Here is a 24,246-nt window from a genome sequence, read left to right on the forward strand (position 1 = left end):
AAGTAGTTAAAGTATGAATGAAAGAATGAGCATTGAAATGCAGCTGACAGGCTAAATGCATTTGTCCGTTATCTTCAGAGGTGTGCATTGTTACATTAGGCAGTAGAGGGTCCACCCGAAGGCCAACACTCTTTATCCTACAGCAATGTCTTCTAGCATGGCGGATGCTGCGCATGGACCTGATAGCAACACGGTGTACACCTCTTTACAATGACATATGAGTAGGAAACCTCCCCTGTGTCATTTGTCAGCAAGCAGAGCAGCAAATGGAATACATGCCGACATGCCATATAAAGGTAGAGATGGAGAGAATGGCTCAGCAGTCAAAGTTGACAAGTTGACCTATACCAAAAAGTAACCACATGCACACACATTTGCAGTGGTGGAAAAAGTGCTCACATTCGTTACTTTAAAATGATCAATTCTGCAATATAGAAATACTCTGGTAAAAGTCCGGAATTCTAAATGTAGGCCTACTTAATGCTTAGAAAAAAGAAAAGAACAAGCGCTTTGTGGGTCCTTTGTGTAGAATAACTGCAGACGGGTGCTCTTTATTGGAGAGGGTTTCAAACAATACAGCACACGAGTTCTTTAAAAGTTCTATACCTTGAATGAATCAAAATCACTGTGGAAGGAAGGAGGTAAGAAGAGTTCTTTAAAAGTTCTATACCTTGAATGAGTCCAAATCAACGTGGAAGGAGGTAAGAAGGTGGCAAACTATAAAGAGGGTCCAAGGCAGCTCTGTGCAGTTGAAGTAGAAAAATCCTTTATTTCATGAAGATTAAAAACAAGGGTTAAAAAAATGACCAAGGCGTTTCGGCCTGCTTGGGCCTTCATCAGGGTCAACTGTACTTAATGCTTGTTCTTATATCTTTAGTCATTTCAAACAGTATTACTTGGAGAGACTGCTAAAACTGTCTTAAATACATGACGCATGTCATAATACTAATAATAATATTGATAAGAGAAGTGGGAGGAGTTTCTACAACAAACAGCTTTGAATTAAAATGATAATTATACAAGCACACATACCAGATGAACCATGATTATATTCAAACTTCAGTCAAATGTCTTAAACTGAAGCTACTGCACGTTTATTCTAATATATATATATACATCTTCACATAGCCTACTTTAAAAAATATGCAAATATAAACACTTATTTGACCAAAGTACAGGCAAATATATACTGATAAAAAAATGCCATCATTATCTTCAATTCTTCATAGAACAAAAAACGAAAACAGCTGACCGACAAGCTTAAAATGTGTAGATATGCGACCACCTGTGAGCTTGTAGATCACCTATTTTCCCGATTTACAAAGGATTTTAAAGTTATATAAATGTTTAGAAACATTGCAGTGATGAAAATAGGTTTTCAATGTAATGGGTCCCATTACGGGTCCCATCCCTGGTCGAGGCCCAGGTGTGCATGGTCTTTTAGATGGGGTCCGTCCGAGGGACATTTTATGAGTCCCACTTTAAGTACAGTACTGAGTACAGTGTTGCATCCCAGTTCCCCCGGAGGGTGACATGATTGTGTCCTTTCTCAATTGAGTGAGTCTAAAGCCCAATAAACCACACCAAAGGGTCACCATGCAACTCCTTGGGTCCAAACGGTTGCAAGGAGTTCCATCACTTGGGACAACGTGGAACGACGTGCGTCAACGTGCACCACTGGGACGACCGCTGGGACAACGCTAAAACCGGCAGACTGCTGGCGAGCGCTGGCGCTTTGGCATGGAGGGGTGGAGGGGGGGGGGTCAGATCAACATAATGGAATGTCAGAACAGGTCACCTCCACACATGGAGATCTATGGGTGGCAGCGGGGACATTCTCTTGAGTGTACAGGGTTTGATGAGGGGCCAGGTAGGCCCGGGCCTTAATTTTCGGGGCTGTTGAGAACTCTATAGTTTTCGCCAGCTGCCGGGTGTGGCTTCACTAATAACTTTGGGGCCGGCCCCGTCTAGAGTTTAAATGGACAGGTATCAGTCAAAAGGGAGACATCGAAGAGGAAGGATGGATGGGGAAGGATGAACATATGGAATGTCTGAACAGGTTCTGACATATATCATGGAGATCTTAGGGTCAGACGTAGAGTTGCTGGCCAATAGTGATGACATCAGGGATCTCCATTTATATGGGCTTAATTGCGACAGCAGGTCGAATTTGCCATGAGGATCTCCATCCCTGATGATGTCACGTGATGTCACGAGACCATATATGCATTCCCATGTATGCATGGGGATAACGAGTGACTGACGGGTAAGGCACAATTTCATAGTAAATGTGACCTGTAGTTGCAACAATACACAATACATTACGCACATCAGCAATGACTCTAAGAATGATACTAGGCCTAGATATATTACATTTGGCGTGTGCGCATGCATTTTGATTACACACGCACATTGGTTGTGTGCACGTGTGTGCCTGTGTGTCCCAATAGAGGGCATGCTGGTGACATCATCAAACCCGGATGTTATGTGGGAACGCCTACTGAGTAGCCTTGACAGCCCATACAGCCCAACAGAAAAGTCTTATCTAATTGCATTACGACGTTAAACAATGTTAAACTCACTTTGCCACTGACTCACTTTGCCACTCATACCCAATGTGTATGGTTGGGTATACATGTATAAATGTTTACCCTACCTACATACAGTACATTCATATCCACAACAGTGGTCTATTATGGTCATTTGGGTCCAGACTGCTTCTCACTCTATCTTTATCATGTATAAACGCCAGAGTGAACCGAGAAGGCTTTTACTCAGGAGGAGAGAGATGCAGCTGTGTGAAGCTGACCTATGCTTCGTCGCACGACAGTGTTGCACATCAAAAATATCCAACCTACTAGCTAAGAACGAGATGCTATCCTATTTAACGGTCAATTAAAAATGTTCTGGGTCAATGGTGGATATATATCGGCTAACGTAAACCTTGGTGCAGATCCATGTGTCTTTATCCACGTGTGGTGTTGGCTTTGGTTTTCCTACACGGCTGTATCTGAGGAAATGAAACAGAGTTACAGTAACACTGTGTCATTAAACATGCAGTATATAAAACACAGTCTGTGTTTCCCTAAAAGGAATGTGAACAACTGTATTATTCACATATCGCTCACTGGAGTGGAAATTCACACAACAAACACTTATTTGATGTATTACCATGTTTTGCTCTTGCTGACTGTAAATCGCTCTGGATTAAGAGCGTCTGCTAAATGCCTACATTGTAAATAGTAAATTGTATGCTGCGTTCACGGCATTATTAGGCTCAAAATGTGATTGCTTCTGGACTCTGATGCTACTAATCAGTGTTGTAATACAAACAGTATGGAATTAGAGTAGCCTACAGTCTGCTGAATTAAAATCAGGTGATTGAATCTATAAAATATAGACGTGTATAATATATACTTTACCATTCTCTTGGTCATCAGGGTGGTTGATTACTTCATAGTCACTTGTGTCACCTGAAGGGAAACGAAATGAGTCTTAATGTGATGCTTATAATTGTTATTTCAATAATGGTCCCTGGAACAAGACATTTTCAGATAGCGTGGTCCATGGCCGAAATCATTTTGGGGGGTCCTTGGTGTCATTGTGGAACATTCATGTTAGGAGAGTCATTAGGAATTCATTTTCAGGTTCAGATTAATTGGATTTGTTAGAAATGTGTTTTGTGCCTGTGATTTATATAAATGTTCACGATTAAAAATTAATAATAGCAGATCTACAAACTCATAGTGTGGCCCGAAGTGACGTGCTATGAGCTTGTAGATCTGCTATTTTTTAATAGCCAAAGTTTGAAATGAAATGAGAATGAAGTCCAAATAACTACTGGTTTAGAATGCATTTTGTAGAAACGGCCTCAGGTCTTAATGGGTTAATGGGTTGATGAACATGATTGGTTCAAAGAGTGACCATACTGACCGTACAGGTCATCATCTGGATCTCCTCCTTGATTGGTCACCTGGTCGCCTGTAGCTGAGGCCTGATTGGTTCCCTGAGACTCAATGACTCTGTTAATTCAAATATAAATATGTATCAGTGATGAAGAATAAACCAAGATGTAATCCACTGCTGTCATGATGATGAATATACAGAGATCAATACTGTACCTACCTGACATGAGCTGGATCTGTGAATTAAAAACAATATACGTTATAACATGAATTCACTAAAGTCACTTTCTTCTTCATGTTTCATATTTCAGATTTAAATAATTGGATTGGATGTTTAAAAAAGTTTATACTGTACCATTTTCATAGTCATCATCAGGCTGGTTTATCTTCCCATAGACGCTTGTGTCGCCTAAAAGTAAATTACATGCATTAATGTGGTACTTAATTCAGTTATTTCAGTGATGGTTTTCTATTCTATTGTGCAAATGAGGAAAAACAAACACAACTGAACTTCCAAAATGTACTTTAAATGTCGAAATAATGAAGATCTACTTTATTTTAAGTTAGACATTAATTGATGCAAAGTACAGTAGAACCAGTTGTCACAGGTGTCCTTAATGAACGTGATTGGTTGAAAGACTGACCGTGCTGCAGTGTGCAGTACACATCATCAGGAGACGCACTCTGATTGGTTCCCTGAGACTGAGCGGGTCTGCAATTAAAAGATCCATATTATTTATCAGCAGTAATGGAGAAAAAGGGAAGATGTAATCTATTACTGCGGTCATGTTGATGAGTAGACAGAGTAATACTTAGTAGTCCTCACCTGACACAACATGGACCTGTAAATGAAAAACAACACCTTATAACACAAGTATTTAAACCTTCTAATTGTCATGTCATGAGAGTTTCTCAGTGATTGCAATCTAGGTGTAATCCATGGAATGCAATCTAGAGGTAATCCATCTAATGCAGGGCAGTGATGTAAATAGGTTTTTAAAGTAATGGGCCCCGGGACCCAGGGGTGGTCTTTTAGATGGGTCCCAGAGGACATTTCAACAACATTAGGAGTCTTTTTTTAAAAATATATATATATATATATATATATATATATTGTAGAATTTAATGTTATATGGTACTTATAATATAGTTATAATGGTTATATTCATGTAGAAAAAGTATGGTTCCTTTTACGCACAGCTCAATTAAAGTCTCTCATTGTCATATAGTAACACAAATAAAGGCTTTGTACTTTGTAGTGCATCCGGGACTCCTTTGTTCCACTTGGATGTGTTTCCCGTTCAGTCGGGTCAGCTTGTTATATGTTTCTCACCTTTAGATGTTCTGCGTCGCCACAGCAGGAGCAGCAGGGACATGGACAGTACTGTCACTACAGTCACAACAAGTCCTGCTATCAGACCCTCTTGTAGATAAGTCAGTCCTGCAGGTACATGATGTCACTGTTGTTTAATTTGGCAGGCAATCATATAGCCAATTAGAATGGAATATATCTCTGAGATGATGCGTTTACCGATTTGTGTACATCACTTGTGTACTACAAACAGGGAGGGTGTGTTGTTAAACACACTCCCTGCAGGGAGACGAGATTACATTAGATTATAGTTTGTATAGAACTCACCAGAGACAGTGATATAAACTGAGTTGCTGTACTGTGTGTAGTATGGTGGGTTTCCTCTCCCTCCTCGACACCGATATGCATCTCTCTCTGAGAAACTGGAGGGATGGAATGTGTAGGTTGATCGACCTGTCTTCATCAGTCTTGAGCAGGGGTGTCGAACTCAACTTGGGGCGAGGGCCGCATTGGTCAAAAGGTCACTTGATGGGGGCCACAACCAGTTGCGGACGCACGCTCGATGTCTCAGTCAGTCACTGCTATAATCTATCTATATATCTATCTATCTATGCTAAGTTTTATAATCAGTTTTGATGAGTAAACATTTGTGGAGATCTTCTCAGTTCTCATTGTATGCTAGTTACTGCCATTCAGGATGGAAAATGAAATCCATTTGGATTTGGGGAGAAGTAGTTTCATAAGGGGCTGGTATGAAGTACTTGATATAAAGAGAACATGTTCAGTTCACTAGTCTACACTCTACTCTACACCTGCCTTCATTTCATCTGATTGTCTGTCTGGCAGGCACTTACCAAGCGATCGTTAACTGTGTCTGTTAGAGAGAGGGGCAGAGAAGAGTGGCTTTGCTCAACTTGATTTATACTTATATTCTCCACTCTGATGAAGGTACATGTTCGATATATCATGCAGCCTTACTTATTAGTATATTTTGGCTATTAAAAAAATATATAATAGCTGCTTGAGGCAGGCGGGCCGCAGAAGACGACGTCGCGTTTGACACCCCTGGTCTAGAGTATCTGTAAAAGGAGATGTCCCATGGAGGTATACTGTCTTCCACAGTACAGGTGAGAGTCACTCTGTCATATAGCCGTACCCTGTATCTGCTTGATGCCAGTGTAGGCCTTGGTTTATCTGTGTGGTTTATGACAGAGAAAGAAAATCACACTTGTGTGAAGTGAGGGGTGCTCTTATCATCATACATCATCATGCATCATCACATTCCGTGCTCGGCCAATCAAATCGTCACATTCCGTGGTACAAAGACACAAAGCTATGCACAAGAGCGCGCACGCGCACACACACACAGACACACACACACACGCACATGCGCAGTTGCGCACGCACACACACGCACACACACCACTCCCTCCGCCCTGAAGCACTGCTGATTATCAAGTCCTATTTCCCACATCCATCATGCACATTCATCTCTTTATGGCTAAAATACTACAGAACCACAGTTAAACCATCATATTAATGTCATGTTATTATCATGAACATAATGTCAGTGAGTAAGTGATCTTTGATACAGGACATTCTTGTGGTTATGTAATCTTTATGGATACAGAACCACAGTGAATAAACATGTGTTGTAAATGATCAACACACTGTCTGCTCAGCTGTCAGTGTGGCTTTTGCTTGATCTGTTGTTCACATTAGGACATAATGGAGCATTTGACTGGAATGTATACATTTACATCATACAATGTGGCTGGTTATGACAAACACTGGTGTTTTGGAACTGCTCTAATATTTATATATTCCTGCGGATAACTCCATCATCATTACTTAATGCAATTTACCTCCTAACTTTTATTTCATTTTATTTAGAGTAGACAATATTATTTTATGTTTTACAACCTGGCCAATTGTCATTATGTCAATGAATCCTCCACACACACATGTCTGTGTTTACCCTAGATAGAATTAAGCCATTTTGGACCGGGAACGTACCCCTTTTGGTGTTAGCATTGTGTTATGCTTCAGGTCTGCTATTTTTGAAAAATCGAATAACGACTGCCATAGAAACATGGCTTTTTCGGAAATTGTGTCAGGATGTAGAAGACATTTTTAGAATCTGATCTCAGGTCAGAATGGGTTAAGCCATCCAGGATGAAGTGTGTGACAGGTGTAAATATGATATTTATATGAGTAAAGACAATAGATAATACATGTATCCTTACCTTCACTGAGTCCACAGGAGAAGAAACTTCCCACTGAAAATAAAAACATATAATACAAAATGAATGAATTGATGAGACAATAATACACTTTGCATACATATCTGCATTTTAAAAATAAATTAAAAAAAAACACCATCAGACCGCTGACTGAAATTAAATTAGAACAAATGAACAAAATGGGGGTTTTTGACTGTAAAACACTCCTGGGGCAATTCTAACATCTACCCTGGCTTTTGTGTTCACCACAGACAGTTTTTAAGTTGCTTGATTCAATCAAATATCTACATTTATTTGATATCCATTTTCATCAGATCTTGCCAATGGAATTGCGTGTTGAGGAGTCTCTATAGAGGGCCATTCCAAAAGCACTTCCACTGCTGATACCCCACAAAAGGTTTCAGATTACGTCATGCAGCTTCCTGGGGTTCTGACAGCAGCAGCAACCCACGACTTACACAGTCCTGAGTAACGCCCCTTTGTAGCATGTGTACGTGTGTTTACGGTGTTCTGAAGAACAGGTTGAAATGCTTTCATAAAGTGGACTGGCCATAGGACGTATACCGCAGGCATATTCCCTGTGGGCCGCGACCGTAGGGGGCCGCTCAAGTTATGATATATATTTTCTGTCTGGGCCTGCTGCCATTCTGCCAGTGCCATTATGATAATTTCCCTGTCTGAGGCTACACATTAATGCATAGTTTGATGTATTGGAGAAGAACGTATATGTCATTTTATGATGGTGTCTCTGTACTGTATATAGTTGCATCATCACTGCTGTGCGTTGGCCTGTTGTTTAGGTTTTTATTGCTATAATATATAATATGTATCTATATGTATATTGTTGAAATTGTAAATATACAGCGAGGTGAAAACCTTGGTCAGGATCCTTAATAAAATAAAAACACTGCGTCACTATGTCATTTTCTTTTTATTAATTAAATGTAATTTTGTCCATTGTCCAAATGTATTAATATAACATTATAACTCATAAAAGGTTGAATTTTGTCTCCCTGCTCTTCTATCTATACATTTAGATCGTGTCAAAGGTCATGTCTCACCTATAGACACAGGATCTGACCTGGCAGGCTCTATTAGCTCAATGGTAACACATAAAAACTCAGAAAACGGGTTCAAATCCGGGGTAGAATAGTACATTTACAGATGTAATGAATTCAAACTCATAATCTTAATAATAGTAGTTCAACTATAAATAATTACTCACAGAGGAGAACGCAGGCCACGGTGAGTAGTTTCATCTTCTCTTGAACGGCTCCGAAAAACCTTCTACTTCGTGGTCATAGTGAACTAATAGTTACAGAGAGAGAGAGAGAGAGAGAGAGATACGTAGGTGCAGGGGGGGGGGCTCAGCATGGTTTTTGAAACTTCTTCTTTAGTAAACTGCTCTAACTTCCTCTTTTTCGGAAGAGAGGCTGAGAAAACGAAGTGAGTTCATGCCTTGCAGGTCCTTTTCTTATTCGAAGTAGAAATCAACACGTTGCATTAAAATTACAAATTCCATGATTGGACACAGGGTCACTGTATGCTCATTCATAAAGTATAATTCTTGTTACAGCAGGTCTCTCCATTCCAGAGATAATACTGATTATGTCATTTTGACCATGACCTTAGACCTTTTGAAGTCTGTTCTGGATGTTGGGATAATTTAAGTTGTATGAAATACTTGTCATTAATATAGTGGTTGCAACTGTATTAATTGATTGCCAGAGTCCCGTATGGTGGGAGTTCTGCTCTGGTTTTGGTGAATATTAAGTAGCTTCGGTCATTTTGTGGGGGCACTGGGGCTACGCATTAAAAGTAAATTAATCCACAAAACTAACGTAATTTCTATCGTTGACCTATTTCTAAAATATTAGTGCAACTTTCGTAAATGTTTTACCCCTCTATCACACAGAACTATGTTATTTGTGTCCATATCACATTTATATTGCACCTTTATTAGGGTTGCCACCTTTGAAAACTTGAAATATAAGGGACACTCTTTACGCCTGCCACGGCCTTGCGGCGCAGGCGTGTGCGGCAAGGCCGGCAATAAGTTGAAGCAATAAGTTGAAGCAATAAGTTAATTGAAGCAATAAGTTGAAGCAATAAGTTGAAGTTTCCCTTCAACTTATTGTTTATGCTATCCACAACTTTTGAAGTAGAATTTTGTTTTCCAAATGAGCATAATAACATAAAGTGTTCTGATTGTGAATTCGAGTGGTTCTTTAAATGGGCACAATATTTCATTATATTGATTTATATTTATATTAGACTTTAAAAACTCACCAAACATTATTAGACAATCAACTATAATAGTCTCCTGAAATAGCAGGCTAACCTATCCCCACGTCAGCAGCCACGATGTGGGCTATTGGGAAGGTATTAGAAAAACTACTGACATGACATCTTGTAAAAACACGGATAAATAAGATGATAAATAATATTGGGTCATGAAGAACTGAAAATGACACGAAAAGATGAAATTACCTACCTAGGTTCCATCATGGAGTAAAATCTTTCCGTGATAAAATGGCCACCAACGTAATCAAAAAAGTCAACCAAAGAACAAGATTCCTATACAGGAACTCCTCACTGGTCAACAAAAACACCTTGAAACCCTAACAGGAGCCCTCGTACGAGGTTTCTTTGACTATGCATGCACCTCTTGGTACCACAGCACCTCAAAGGCCCTTAAAACAAGGCTCCAGACTTCCCAAAACAAACTGGTCAGGCTACTACTTGGCCTCACTCCCCGAACCCACCTCACCCCTGCCCACTTTGACAGGCTGGAATGGCTTAGGGTTGACAACAGAGTACAGCATCTTGCAATGGGTCTAGTCCACAAGATTCGCTACACCACCAAGATACCCATGTACCTGTCTAGATACTTCCTTAATGTCAACGAAGTCCACACGCACAACACCAGAGGGAGTTCAACAAACTATGTGCAACCCAGATTCGGCACAAACAAGGGTCTAAATGAATTACGCTCCTATGCCACCAAAATGTGGAACGCCCTACCAACAGTCATTAAGACATGCAAATCCTGCTTGACTCCTTCAAAACTGCACTCAAAGGGCACCTACGGATGGCTGCAATTCGAAACTGGCCCCTGTAAAATCTGAATCCCCACCCACCCCTTTCCCCCCTCACTGTATATGTTTCTTTTCCCTTTTTACCTCCTCTATGATGATTTGCTGTTGACTATAGTTGTGTATTCGTACATCTCTTAATGTTTTGATGAATTGAAAATGGTGGACCCTATTGTAAACAAGTGTAATGCTTTATGGTGTCGTCCACTCACAGTTAACAGTTTTTTGTATTGAGTTGTACTTGAATGTACTGTAATTCTGCAAAATGTTAATAAATCAATCAATCACTTACTGTAATGTTTGGTTCTTCTGTTCAAGGTTCTGTGATCTTATACAGTATATAAGTAATGTTAGTCCCCATGCGGCACAGAAAACATACACCAATATAGTTTAGGCCAGTGGTTCCCAAATGCTTTCATGTCAAGGACCCCCAAATTTACACTCATTTGCCCGCGGACCCCCGTTTGAAAATATATGACAGCAACCCCCATAAGAGAAGACTTTTACGCAGTGATTCTCAACCCATTTAATTTCAAGTACCAGTTTGACATGCATTAGTATACGAACCCCCATTTAAAACATCAAAAAGGGTTCCCGTCCAGAATGGGTTAAGATAGTGAAAGTTAACTTCCCGTTAAGTCCTTTATCCTAGATTGTCGCCGTAAAGAATGTAAACCTGCGTGAACATTATGTGTAGTCTTTAGTGTGGCTGTCTGACAAAGAACTCCATATATGGGAATAAAAGGGACACCGACAACTGGGTGGGGCATGCATTTCAAACTTGCATAATTTTGCATAGCAAATAAACATAATAAACAGCTCTTGGAAGGAGCTAAAAGTAGCTACAGTACATGTAGCCAAAAGACCCTTTGGAGGATCGGCAACCGAAGTAGGTATGATTACATCTAACGCGACTAGTGACGGGACCGCGATGGGCCGCCAGAAACATTTTTTTTAGTTAGAATTGCAATTATTGATTTAGATCAAGAGTTATTCACATTTTAAGATTTTCGATCCCATACATTAAAATTGGAGGGGGAACAGTTTGGATGATGTCCCAAGCGGAAATGACATTGATCAGGGCTGTATTTTGCGTGTCTTAAAGGGTAAGACCACTTTTTTTGAGGTTTGGGTTGTGTAGTTACTTTGTCATGATGCAACTCCAAAAGTGGACAAGAAATAAAAAATAACTGCTCCAGTGATTAGAAATTGATAATTCAAAATATGCTCCTCATTGACTTACATTGTAGCTAAAACAGCTCTCAAAGTCACTCTTTTAGTATGTAAACAAACACAAACAAAGTTAATTCAGACAATATAGAGCATCACCAAAACTCATGTAGTTTTATTTTTTCATAAAAAAATTATCTTCCTGTTGATTTGTCCATTTTATTGGGAAGAAAGCCCGGACGGGGTCCGTGGATCCGGATCTTCAAATAGTAAAATCAACAGGAATCTAACATTTTTATGAAAAAATAAGTTTTGGTGATGCTCTATATTGTCTGAATCAACTTTGTTTGTGTTTGTTTACGTACTAAAAGAGTGACTTTGAGAGCTGTTTTAGCTACAATGTAAGTCAATGAGGAGCATATTTTGAATTGTCAATTTCTAATCACTGGAGCAGTATTTTTTTATTTCTTGTCCACATTTGGAGTTGCATCATGACAAAGTAACTACACAACCCAAACCTCAAAAAAAGTGGTCTTACCCTTTAAGTACAAGGTCTTATTCCCTAACTTGAGTAAACTAAAGACCTGGAGGCGTGGTCAATGCCATTTGGCTATTCTGAGTGGCCAAAGAGCATTGACCACGCCTCCAGGTCTTTAGATTACTCAAGTTAGGGAATAAGACCTGGTACTTAAGACACGCAAAATACAGCTAGCCCTCTGAATGTTGACCAATCGACGCTCCCACGCAGTAGACTGGTGCGCTCTGTTGCTAATGTTCCGTCTTTTGATTAATCTCCGTCCGGGGCGATGAGCGGGATTTGATAGGGCGGAGATCTCCGTCTTGGCCGCTCAGATTGATGACGTTCCACTAGTGTTCACTCCCATTTATATATTTTGACCGTCTTCTCTGTGAGAGAGGCGAGGTAGTGGTCTCCGTTGACGACAAAGGGGCTGATGTCCAACACCGGCTGGCCAGCGGGTATCTTCTGAAGGAGAGCACCACTCCCTGCATCCCACACCTAGAAGAGAGTACAGGGATTGAAGCAAAACATCAAAATATCTCACACGCCTGAAATAATGTGTAGGCTATGGCCAAAACATACTATGTGATTTGTGAAACAGGTTTGAAAGGAGACCACAACACCAGCAGTTTCCTAAACAATTGTTCCCAATTGTGCCTGTTATGTCATTTCGCTTATTTTGTCTGACTGAAACGTGGCTGGGTGAGCAAGAATATGTCAGTTTAAATACAGCCACCCCACCAAGTCACACCAATGCCCATATCCCCAGAGACAATGGTAAAATTGGAGGTGGAGTTGCTGCCATCTTCAATTCAAGGCTAACAATTAGTCCTAGAACCAAAGCCACCTACAAATCATTTGGAAGCTTGATTCTCAACCTTTCACACCCAAGCTGGAAATCAATACAGCCCCTAATGTTCATCACAGTGTACCGCCCTCCCGGCACCTACACACTATTTATATCTGAGTTCTCTGACTTTTTATCAAGTCCTTGAGTCTAATAAAATCATCTTAATTGGTGCTCTAAATATTAGCCATCAACTCGGTATATTTCAACACAATAGAAGACCCCCACACCTATAGTCCTTCTTGTTGATAGTCAAATGCTCATTTTAAATGACACTTGACTCTGTCTCTCCCCAGAAAAGGAAGGTAATAAAGCAACAAAGGCTAGCCCCATGGTACAACTCGGAAACTAGAAATCTCAAGCGAACGTCGCAAACTTCAAAGAAAATGGCGCTCAACCAAACAGAAAGAATCATGTATACTAGTCTAGCCTCAAAATTTACAAAAAGGCCCTCGACAATGCCAGAGCCACCTATTATTCACCCCTAATAGAGGACAACAAAAGTAACCCCAAGTTCCTTTTTGACACTTCACGTATCCCTACAACTCTCAATAGTAACGATTTCATGAGAGAGATGGCCGCACACCCAAATATATGGACAGTTTCTCCCCAATCGAGCTCTCTGATTTCACTTCAATGATAACTTGGTACATCCCTGCTCAATATGATCAATATGTAGCTGGTGACAGGCTACGTGCCACAATCCTTTAAGCCAAGGTAGCTGTAATCAAACCTGTCCTCAAAAAGCCTACTCTTGATTCAGGCATTCTAGCTAACTATAGACCCATATCAAACCTTCCATTTCTCTCCAAAATCCTCAAGAAATCAGTCGCCAAACAGTTATGTGACTTTCTACATAACAACAATTTATTCGAAGGCTTTCAGTCAGGTTTCAGAGCAAACCATAGCACTGAGACGGCATTGCTGAGAGTCGCAAATGACCTCCTGACTGCAGCAGATAATAACCTCCTCTCCGTACTATTATCGCTATTATCAGGCTGCCCAAGTAAGTCTCTGAAAAGCCTAGAGCTAGTTTAAAATGCTGCGGCGTGTGTGCTGACAGGTACCAGAAGAAGAGGCCACTCCTTCACTGGCCTCTCTACACTGGCTACCGGTTAAATACAGAATAGAGTTCAACATTCTTCTCCTCACCTACAAAGCTCTCAATGGTCAGGCACCACAATATCTCAAATAACTCATCGATCCCTAAAAACCAAATAGAATACCAGTGCGTTTACAGTATGTAAAAATGCTTACTGTCCCAAAAATATCAAAAGTTACAACAGGAGGCAGGGCGTTTAGGTCCCAGGCACCTCAGCTGTGGATCCTTAATTCTCCCAGCTTCAGTCCGTGGGGCTGACACGCTCTGCACATTCAATACTAGGTTAAAAACCTTTCTCTACGACAAAGCCTATAGCTAGACTTGTCTTCAGTACTCGCTCACCCGACAAAGTCATAAGGGTGAGAACTGAGTAAGGGGAACCTCCTGCAAAAACCTGCACCTGTGTTTTGTGTCTGCTAAATACCATAGTCGTACATTGTTTGTGTGGGTTTGTCTCCCAGCAGTGCCGGAGTGCCGAAGTGTAATACACACTGTATAGGCTCCAGTAAGGCCTGCCACTAACCCAACATCCGGGGAATCCCTACCCGGAGTCTCTTTTCGTCCTCCACTTCGCAGTTCCGTGGACCTCTAATATTAACCCCCAATTGACTGCAGAGTGCGACCATGGACCAGGCCTCTTCATGGATGGAGCCCATCAGAAGTCCTGCCTGTTCACGAGCTTTCAATTCAACCCCTTGTCCTTTAAATTGCTCCATGTATTGATCAAAAGCAAAATACTTGTTTGCTCCCCGTCTATGACTTTATTGTGGCCTCCACCTCATAGAAGGGACGTTTCTCCTTCAGACTTAAGCCTCACGTCAGAGGAAGAGCAATGTGCTCAAAATGTCACTTTTATGAGGTGGATGCCACAATAAGTCACAGACAGGGAGCTACAGTGTGCAACGCCCTCTTTTTGCTTTTGATCAATGTTTCTTTGGAGCACCTGCTTTTAACACATTTAGTCTAACCCAATCGACGGGTTGCAATGATGTGTGTACACGTCTTAGCGCATCTTCAATGATACCAAACGAGAAGAATATTCAGATTTTTTTTTTTTTTTTAAGGCCACCAAATGATTCGCTCTTTGTTCATGCACGGTCCCGTTCACTTCCTATTTACCGCGGCAGAAAGAATGCCTCGTCTCTCCTAATCTAGGGCGCTCTCCGTGGTTTTGATCTGATCGATAATACTAAGCGATTCATTTCTGACTCATCCGCCTCTCGTTCGAAATATGAACGCTTTGGATTATTTATATAATGGAAACGAGAGCAAGGTAAGCAAGCAAAATATTTCTCCGGTGGGGGGGTGGTCAGAGTAAAAGTGGCCATGTCTTCCCAGCACACCAGAGCTCCTATTTTGAAGGAATCCCGGGACTGATTGTGTTAAAGGGCGTGTTAAGGGGAGTGTTCTTCTCACCATGGTGGAGTTGCTGGCCTCGTCTCCGACACACACCAGCGTGGCGCCCTGTCCGGAGGGGCTGCCGAACACAGCGTTCTTGGTGAGCAGCCTGCAGGAGGATCCGGCGCTGAAGGTCCGGAGCGGCTTCCAGGAGCAGCAGCCGGGCTCCTGGGCCACCGCGTCCCGCTGGGGCGTCCTGCTCAGCTCCATCAGTACGCTGCGCAGCACCGGGTTGGAGCGCCCTGGGGTGCAGGAGAGAGAAAGAGAGAGTTGGAAAGAGACAAAAATGAAGGAGGATTGAGGAGGAATGCGCCATGTAATGGATTACTGCATGTTTTTTTGTGAGGGTACCTACTACCTACCCTAGGAGACACGGGGAGAACATGCACACTCCACACAGAAAGGCCCTGTGTTTAACAATTTGAACCGTTATTTTAAACTTTAGCTGTTGAAAAACAGCAGATCTACAACCTCATAGCACGGCACAGAGTGCCGTGGTACAAGCTTTTATCTTGTAGATCTGCTATATATTTTCTTAAATCGTGTGTGCAGATCTTTGAATATATATCCCAGCGAACATTTTTAACTCAAATTATTTGCTTCTCCCTTTGTCCCTGGGACAACATATTTCAACAAGATTTCCCTTCTTTATAATAAAATGGTAAAATGGTGCATTTATATAGCACCTTTATCCAAAGCGCTTTACATAGATTGTGCATTACATTCACCCATTCACACACACATTCATACACCGATTGCGGCGGAAGCCATGCAAGGTACCAACCAGCACATCGGGAGCAATTTGGGGTTCAGTGTCTTGCCCAAGGACACTTCGACATGTAGACAGGAGGAGCCGGGATTCAAACCGCCGACCCATGGATCATTGGACGACCTGCTCTACCTCTTGAGCCACAGTCGCCCTAATAAACTGCTATTTGAAACATCCTTTGTATAATGAGGTGTGAAGCCTTGACAAACAGTGAAGAGATTGCCACAGATGTCAACATGCTGACAATTAGCCATGCTCAGGACAAAACACGAGGTGCGTTCAAATTTGTTTCGAGTCGCTTCAATCGCTTGACTTTGGTCGTCAGTCAGCGGTGATAAGAAAAAAAGGCCCTTTGCTAGTGTTGCGTGCCGATTGACTGTAGACACAGTCAGTGGCGGTTAGTGTTCCACAGGCCCTGAGGCGAGATTGGCCCGGGCCTGCACCCCCCCCTTGCTGGTACCGCCGGCTGCCTCTACTATATCGCCATGCCTGGACACCGTTATTTAACTTTGGCAGCGTAACCAAATGGACCAATACATATCATTTATGAGTAGCAAAACTAGTTCCTATGTCTTTGGAAAGGGTTTAGTTTTGTCAGTTGGAACTGGATGGATTAAACCAAACAGCCAAAAACATTTCCGGGGTCCCATGCTTGGATTCGTGTGGGGACGCGAAGGTTGCTTCAGTTGGAGTTTACCAGACGGGGCGAAGATACCAGGCGGTTGTTTGCTTCGTTCCCACCGTGCCCGTTCGCACAACTTCTCGTCTTTGCATTGACTTTGTATGAAATCGCGCCACTCTAACTGTTCAGGTCTGAGCGCAGCTCAAGGAACCCTTATAGCCTAAAGCAGGGACACCCTTTGTACACGGTTTGGTGGTCACTAGACAGTCTCTCTCACCTGGCCGGTACGTGACCAGACAGTGGCAGCTCTCCGTGTCCACCTGGATGTCGGTGCAGCTGCTGGTCTCCAGGGGCAGGCTGTGGGGCTTGTAGGTGGTCCCGTCCACCTGCTCCCAGAAGTAGGCCCCCTCCAGGGTGCCCACGATGAGCCCCCCGCAGGGGAAGCTGCCGGAGGCGGCCCTGGGCACGTAGCACAGAGACGTCTTTGGGCACCTGGGAGGAGAAACAACACACAGCTGTCACAGCTGTCACTCGATCCTGTAGGTTTACACTCTATAACATACGACGAATTAGACCCTTCCTCACCCAGGAGTCAGCCCAGCTCCTAATCCAGACAACAGTCTTGTCAAAACTTGACTATTGTAACTCCCTCCTTACTGGCCTACCGGCATGTGCACTTAAGCCCCTCCAAATGATCCAAAATGCCGTAGCTCGCTTGGTCTTCAACCAGCCAAAATTCTCACACGTCTCCCCCCTTCTCCGCTCCCTCCATTGGCTCCCGGTCGCTGCCCGCACAGAATACAAAACTCTTTTGCTGGCATTCAAAGCAACCAAAGGTATAACTCCCCCATATCTCACAAGTATGATCGTATCCTACAAACCCTCCCGCGCACTCAGATCAGCCAACGCAGGGAAGCTGGAGGTACCTTCACTAAAAACGCCGGGATAACGCTCCACACGTCCCAAACTCTTCTCCCTTCTGGCTCCAAAACTATGGAATGCAATTCCCATCACAGTCATAACTGCAGCCTCACTCAATCCTCCGCCGTAGTCTGAAAACCCACCTCTTCAGACTCCACCATGGCCCGTAGCACTTGTCCTAGCCTAGCCCCTTATATAGAACTTTATGTAGACTTAGATAGTATTTTAGACAGACTTATAGCTCGTTACGTAGACGGCACTAGAAATGCATTTTGCATGTATATTGTATAATATATAATATAGTATAGTATGTATAGTTGACATAGATACTCCACTGTTACGTTCTTAGTTTATACATGATTCATGATAACTACTTTTATATATGTGATGTATGCCATTCTTTTTGTTTTTGCTTATAATGTAAGTCGCTCTGGATCAAGAGCGTCTGCTAAATGCCTAAATTCACAAATAAACTAAAAATGAAGGAAAAGAAAAAAGAGAAAGAAAACCCTCAACCCTCCCACTCAGTGACACTGCATACTATAGAATAAGATGATAGAAAGCTCATGGAAAACATCTGAAAAGAAAATGGCGTGCAGTCAGCCATATCAATGCTATCCTGTCTATTAATTGTTTCTACTCAAGTAAACAAAACCTTATCAAACTGTTTCTACCGTATTCTCTCCAGATGAAGTGTACTAGTCATTTTGATTAGCCAATGCTTAAATGCAGGAGCCTCCTCCTTTTTTCCAGTGAGTCAAAATTTGTTTTTTTTGCTGTAATCAGACCATATGAGAAGAGTTGTTTTTGTGCTCTCGTCAACATAGGCATGGAGTCTGACAAACCCAGAATAATTAGTACAGGATTGGGGTCAATATGAATACTCAAAATCCAATATCCAATATCTTTAATTGTATCCGAGGGCTGTGAAGAAGATTAGCATCTATTGCATTACATTTGTCACAGTGCGAAGAATTTCTTAGATTTTCCAAAAAGAATTACTCATTGAAAATCATTTAATTTGTTTTTAATTCATGACAAATATATATTTTTTGGGAATGATTTTTTTAAATACTAATATTCATTTTATTACATAGCTTCACAACAACTACACTGCAGCTACACTGCAATTGGCAATCACTGATGGGTTTGTAAATAGCGCATTTTATTATGGGGGAAAAAAACTGATTTATTTTTATGGCTAAAATAGCGCAATCTGCGCGCATAGAATCTGCGCGCATAAAATGTCTCCAAATGGCCATCCCTGCTTGGACATGGGCAAAAAGCACTATAGTCTACTAAGGGCAGACATGTGTAAAATAATACATGTATTCCAAACTCCCAGTAGCTTTCGGAATAAAGTGTTTATATGGTAGATCTATACCGATTCAAATGGTAATACCACCCCTCCAGACCCGAATTAAAATGTATTCGGAATCTATTCCAATTGAGGTGTTTACATGAGCATTTTTATTCTGATGACTGGAATTAATCCATTCATTCCGAATGAATTTCTGCATGTAAATGGGGCCATAGAAACACAGTGGCTCCAATGTGGATATTGGACTTCATGTGACGTCTGCCATTTCATGACGTCAATCAATTCTATACAAGAGTTCTGTTCAGTTTGAGATATTAGCTCCAGACAGAGAGACACAGACCACAGTTAGACGTGATGAATCCCAATGTCGATTTCTGCTGTTGACGTGATTGACGTGATAAGGATTTGTTTTTATTGATTCAGAATAATGCAGCGTTCCCCTCGGCTCGGTGGATTTACATGCACCGAGATCATGCTGCTGCTTAGGTGGCTGTAATAGCCGCAATCTCAGGTTTAGGTGATTGCACAGAACGCGGATGTTAGGGGCTCAATACTAAAACGGCGATACCTCGTTTCTGATAAAAGTCTGTTAGATTAGTTATTGGCGATTTTGCTTCCTGATTGTTTTAGGACGTGAAAGTGAAGGTTTTCAAAATAAAAGACGCTTGCGTCCGAGGCGACAGTAAAGGGACTAGCTGGAGTCTTTGGTGGCAGTCAAAAAGAAAACTAAATTGCTCTAAACCAGTGGTTCTCAACCAGTGGTTGAGGGGGTTCCAGGTGTTCCCCAGTTAAATTATGGAGGGTTGTTAACCAAATGGACCCTTATTGCATCTGTAACTCTTGATACCGTAATATAAAACCACATTTTGGTTATATTTTACGCTCTCAAGAGTTAAATTATAGCTAAACATGTCATCATTATGACTGTAATCAAATGGTGGTCCGTGGCTCAAATGCTGAATAAATAATGGTTTCGATAAGAAAAGAAAGAAAGAATCTATATTCAAAGATTTGTGCCACATTTAAAAACAATAGCAGATCTACAGTACAAGCTCCGCGCTATGAGCTTGTAGATCTGCTATGTTTCAACAGCTAAAGCGTAACATTATGCAAAATAACAGTTCCTGTCCAGAATGGGTTGGCGGTGGCGGTTGCAGCTGGTGCGTGCTGGTGTTAATATTAAATAAATTAAACTAACTAACTAACTAACTAACTTACCTGGAGCGCGGCCCTTGCAGCTGGTGCACGTGCGTGCTGGAGTGTCTGATGTCATAGACGAGCACGTCTCCGCTGAGCAGACCGGCGTAAAGGTAGTTGCTGTTGTCCAGAGACCAGCAGCAGCTCAAAACGGGCATGCCCGTGTCGTACGTATGCACCACCATGTTGGACATCAAACTGACACACACACACACACACACACACACAAACACACACACACGCACGACTGATCAATAGATAGATAAAGATACCTTTATTGATCCTGTCTGCTGCGGCAGCCAGAGCCAACACAGCAGTACATGTTAGTAACCTTAAGCACAATAAATACACTTTCAAGAATTACAGTATAATGCAGATGCATACTGTAAGTAAGCCTTGCATGAGGCCCATATAGGGGAGGAGCCTATCCCGTGTTTCTGTGGCAGCTTGATGTACAAGTACACCCCATGGACATGATGTACAAGTACACCCTGGACATGACGCCAGTAAGTCGCAGGGATTTATCCTCATCCAACCCTTGATGCTTGAGTGCTTTTGGTATGACCCGGCCGGGGATCGAACCGCGACCCAGTTACAGTCTCATGGTGGACACTCAAACCACAAGGCCACTGAGCTGGTTAATACAGATGCATACATCCTATACAATCTAGTCTAGCCTATAGTGCAGAGCAAGAAATTCTGTTGATAAATATAAAAGTATACAGTAATATGCACTGTATGTATACAATCACGTTACAATAGTCTCTCTCACACACACACACACACACACACACACACTAGGCTGCCGAATATAAACACAAGTAATTTGCACCTATAGCCTAGCTCTATGATGGTCTGGAGGAGCGGCTGGTACTTAATTAGCCTGGCTAATAAGCCAGACCGAATCAGCCATTGGCAAAAAGAATTGTTGTGTGATATTAGTCTGGCTTATTAGCCAGGCTAGTACTTAATGACTTTGGTCATAAAGGCTTCCTCTAAGCTAGAATCAAAGGTGCAAGCCACTTCAAGAATGAAAACTGATCTGTTCTCTTCATTGACCACAACAACATCTGGTGTAATAGCAGAGAGATGTGCAAAAATGTCAGTATTTTCAGTACAGAGTTGAAACATCGAAGGTTTGACACAGGAATGTTTGTACATTCGCACACACAGTGCAACATGTTTAGATACAGTGTATAGCCCACCACACACCGGCTGCGTTCGCCGCGCGGCGGACACAGCCGCCTCCATTATTTTCAATGAAGCTATCGCACACCGGCTCCGTCCGCCGCGTCGCCCGTCGCGCCGATAGAACACAGTTCTATTTTCCAGGCGGCGCCGCGCAGCAACGCGCCGCGCCGCAGACGGTGTGCGATGGGCTTATGTCCTTTGTTATGAAATCAACTATTCTGTCATGGCATGCTATGAAAAGCCCGAATGTGTGACATGGTTTCTGTAACGAGCCCTGTGTGATGCAAGCAATGCGGGTCATGGGTGGAGGGAAACCAGAGGGATAGGTTGAGTTTGGTGAGAAGGATCTGTAGCCTAAAGCTTTTACTGTGATGAGGTGATAATGTCCTCATTGAGAGCAGTGCTCCTTAGAAATGAATGGGAAACAGAGTGGTCAGCATGGGGAAGGCAAGCCAGTTTCCCCTGGAGTTTGAGTCCAGTCCAGTGTTAATGTTGCCGATGTTGGAACATATCCAACACGGTCCGCCGGGCACCCTTAGGTGTGTCCACTGTAGGTCACTGTTACTCTAACAGAGGTGAGAGGGTCAGTTATTATGTCCTCACACACACACACACACACACACACACACACACACCATCTAATTCTACAAGTCACAGGCCGTCGTTGTCCTGTATACGCATGCCTTGTGTTATACATTCTGCAGACAAAAAGATAAGACCGAAGATGTTTAGATCAAGAGAATTTAAAATCCCCTCGAGTTTTACACTCATTTATACTTTTTTGCCCGCTGGGACGCAGATCAAGTCTCATTTTGCTACGCGTTGGGAGCATGTTGATCCATGTTTTTCTCTATATATTTCTGTTAAGCACTTTGCGACTTGTTCTTAAAAGGTGCTATATAAATAACGCTTTATTATTATTATTATTATTATTATTATTATGTATATCTGCCATTTTCACTGGCGTGCAACCAAGTAGTGACCAGTGATGAAGAGATGGAAGCAAAGAGTGGAAACGGTTCTCAACATGTAAGTGTAAAAGGTAAAAATAAATAAAAGCACGGCACCTGATCTGCACTCGTGTTTGTGTGTTGTGTTGTGTTGTGTTCCTTACTCCTCAGTCAGTTTGATCGTGTTGTCCAGCGACACAGACAGCATCAGGCTGTGTGTCGTGTGTATATACCTGGTCAGTTTGACTGTGTTGTCCAGCGACACAGACAGCATCAGGCTGTGTGTCGTGTGTATATACCTGGTCAGTTTGACTGTGTTGTCCAGCGACACAGACAGCATCAGGCTGTGTGTCGTGTGTATATACCTGGTCAGTTTGACTGTGTTGTCCAGCGACGCAGACAGCATCAGGCTGTGTGTCGTGTGTATATACCTGGTCAGTTTGACTGTGTTGTCCAGCGACACAGACAGCATCAGGCTGTGTGTCGTGTGTATATACCTGGTCAGTTTGACTGTGTTGTCCAGCGACACAGACAGCATCAGGCTGTGTGTCGTGTGTATATACCTGGTCAGTTTGACTGTGTTGTCCAGCGACACAGACAGCATCAGGCTGTGTGTCGTGTGTATATACCTGGTCAGTTTGACTGTGTTGTCCAGCGACACAGACAGCATCAGGCTGTGTGTCGTGTGTATATACCTGGTCAGTTTGACTGTGTTGTCCAGCGACACAGACAGCATCAGGCTGTGTGTCGTGTGTATATACCTGGTCAGTTTGACTGTGTTGTCCAGCGACACAGACAGCATCAGGCTGTGTGTCGTGTGTATATACCTGGTCAGTTTGACTGTGTTGTCCAGCGACGCAGACAGCATCAGGCTCTCGGTCTGTCTTTGTAAGGCCAGGCCTCGGATCTGCTTGGCGTGGATGGGAACGTACTGGATGGCCCTAGTGTTCACTACGCTGATCTTCTTCACCCCGCAGCCTGGACCTGGAGGGAGGGAGGATTTAAAAGAAACCGGACTAAATAGATCGTTTTCATTGTAATTTGACGTTTCATGTCGACGTCAAGACCGTTCCATCACAGCACAAAGTATGGGCTTGAATCTAATTTATATTTATTTAGCACAGTATAAAAAAGCCCAAGGAGCTTACGAGGGGAGGCATACTATGATCCGACGGACCATTGGTCCGAGGTGCGCTGGGGGTCGGGAGAGGGTTGGGGTTAGGTTTAGGTGCTGCCCCGGGGGAGGTTAGGGTTAGGGTGAGGGTTTGAGGTAGGTTGTCGATCGGACCAATGCTCCGTCGGATCAAACACATGCACTCGCTTGCGAGGCCTCTATCTAAGTCACAATGTCAGACACAATAAAACATCCAGAACACGTTTGTAAACAATATAGAATTTCCAAGATACACAATTGCAGTATATCAAAATAAGAGATAATACAAAAACATATAATTAAGTGATCTGGCCAATTAAATAGGTTATGCTTATGTTTGAAATTATTTAATGAAGTAGAATTTGATTAGATCACTGTACAGCTGTTCCATAGCTGGGCCCCCCTGTATCTGATGGAGAACTGACACAGTACAGTATGGAACTTTGGGAGATGTAAAGGATTTGCCTGTCTTGTATTGAAATGGTGCACATCACTGTTGAACTGAAAGAGGCTTTACCGGGCAAAGGAAA

The sequence above is a fragment of the Protomyctophum bolini genome (assembly GCF_963924005.1).
Source record: "Protomyctophum bolini genome assembly, chromosome: 20".
Classification (NCBI taxonomy): Eukaryota; Metazoa; Chordata; class Actinopteri; order Myctophiformes; family Myctophidae; genus Protomyctophum; species Protomyctophum bolini.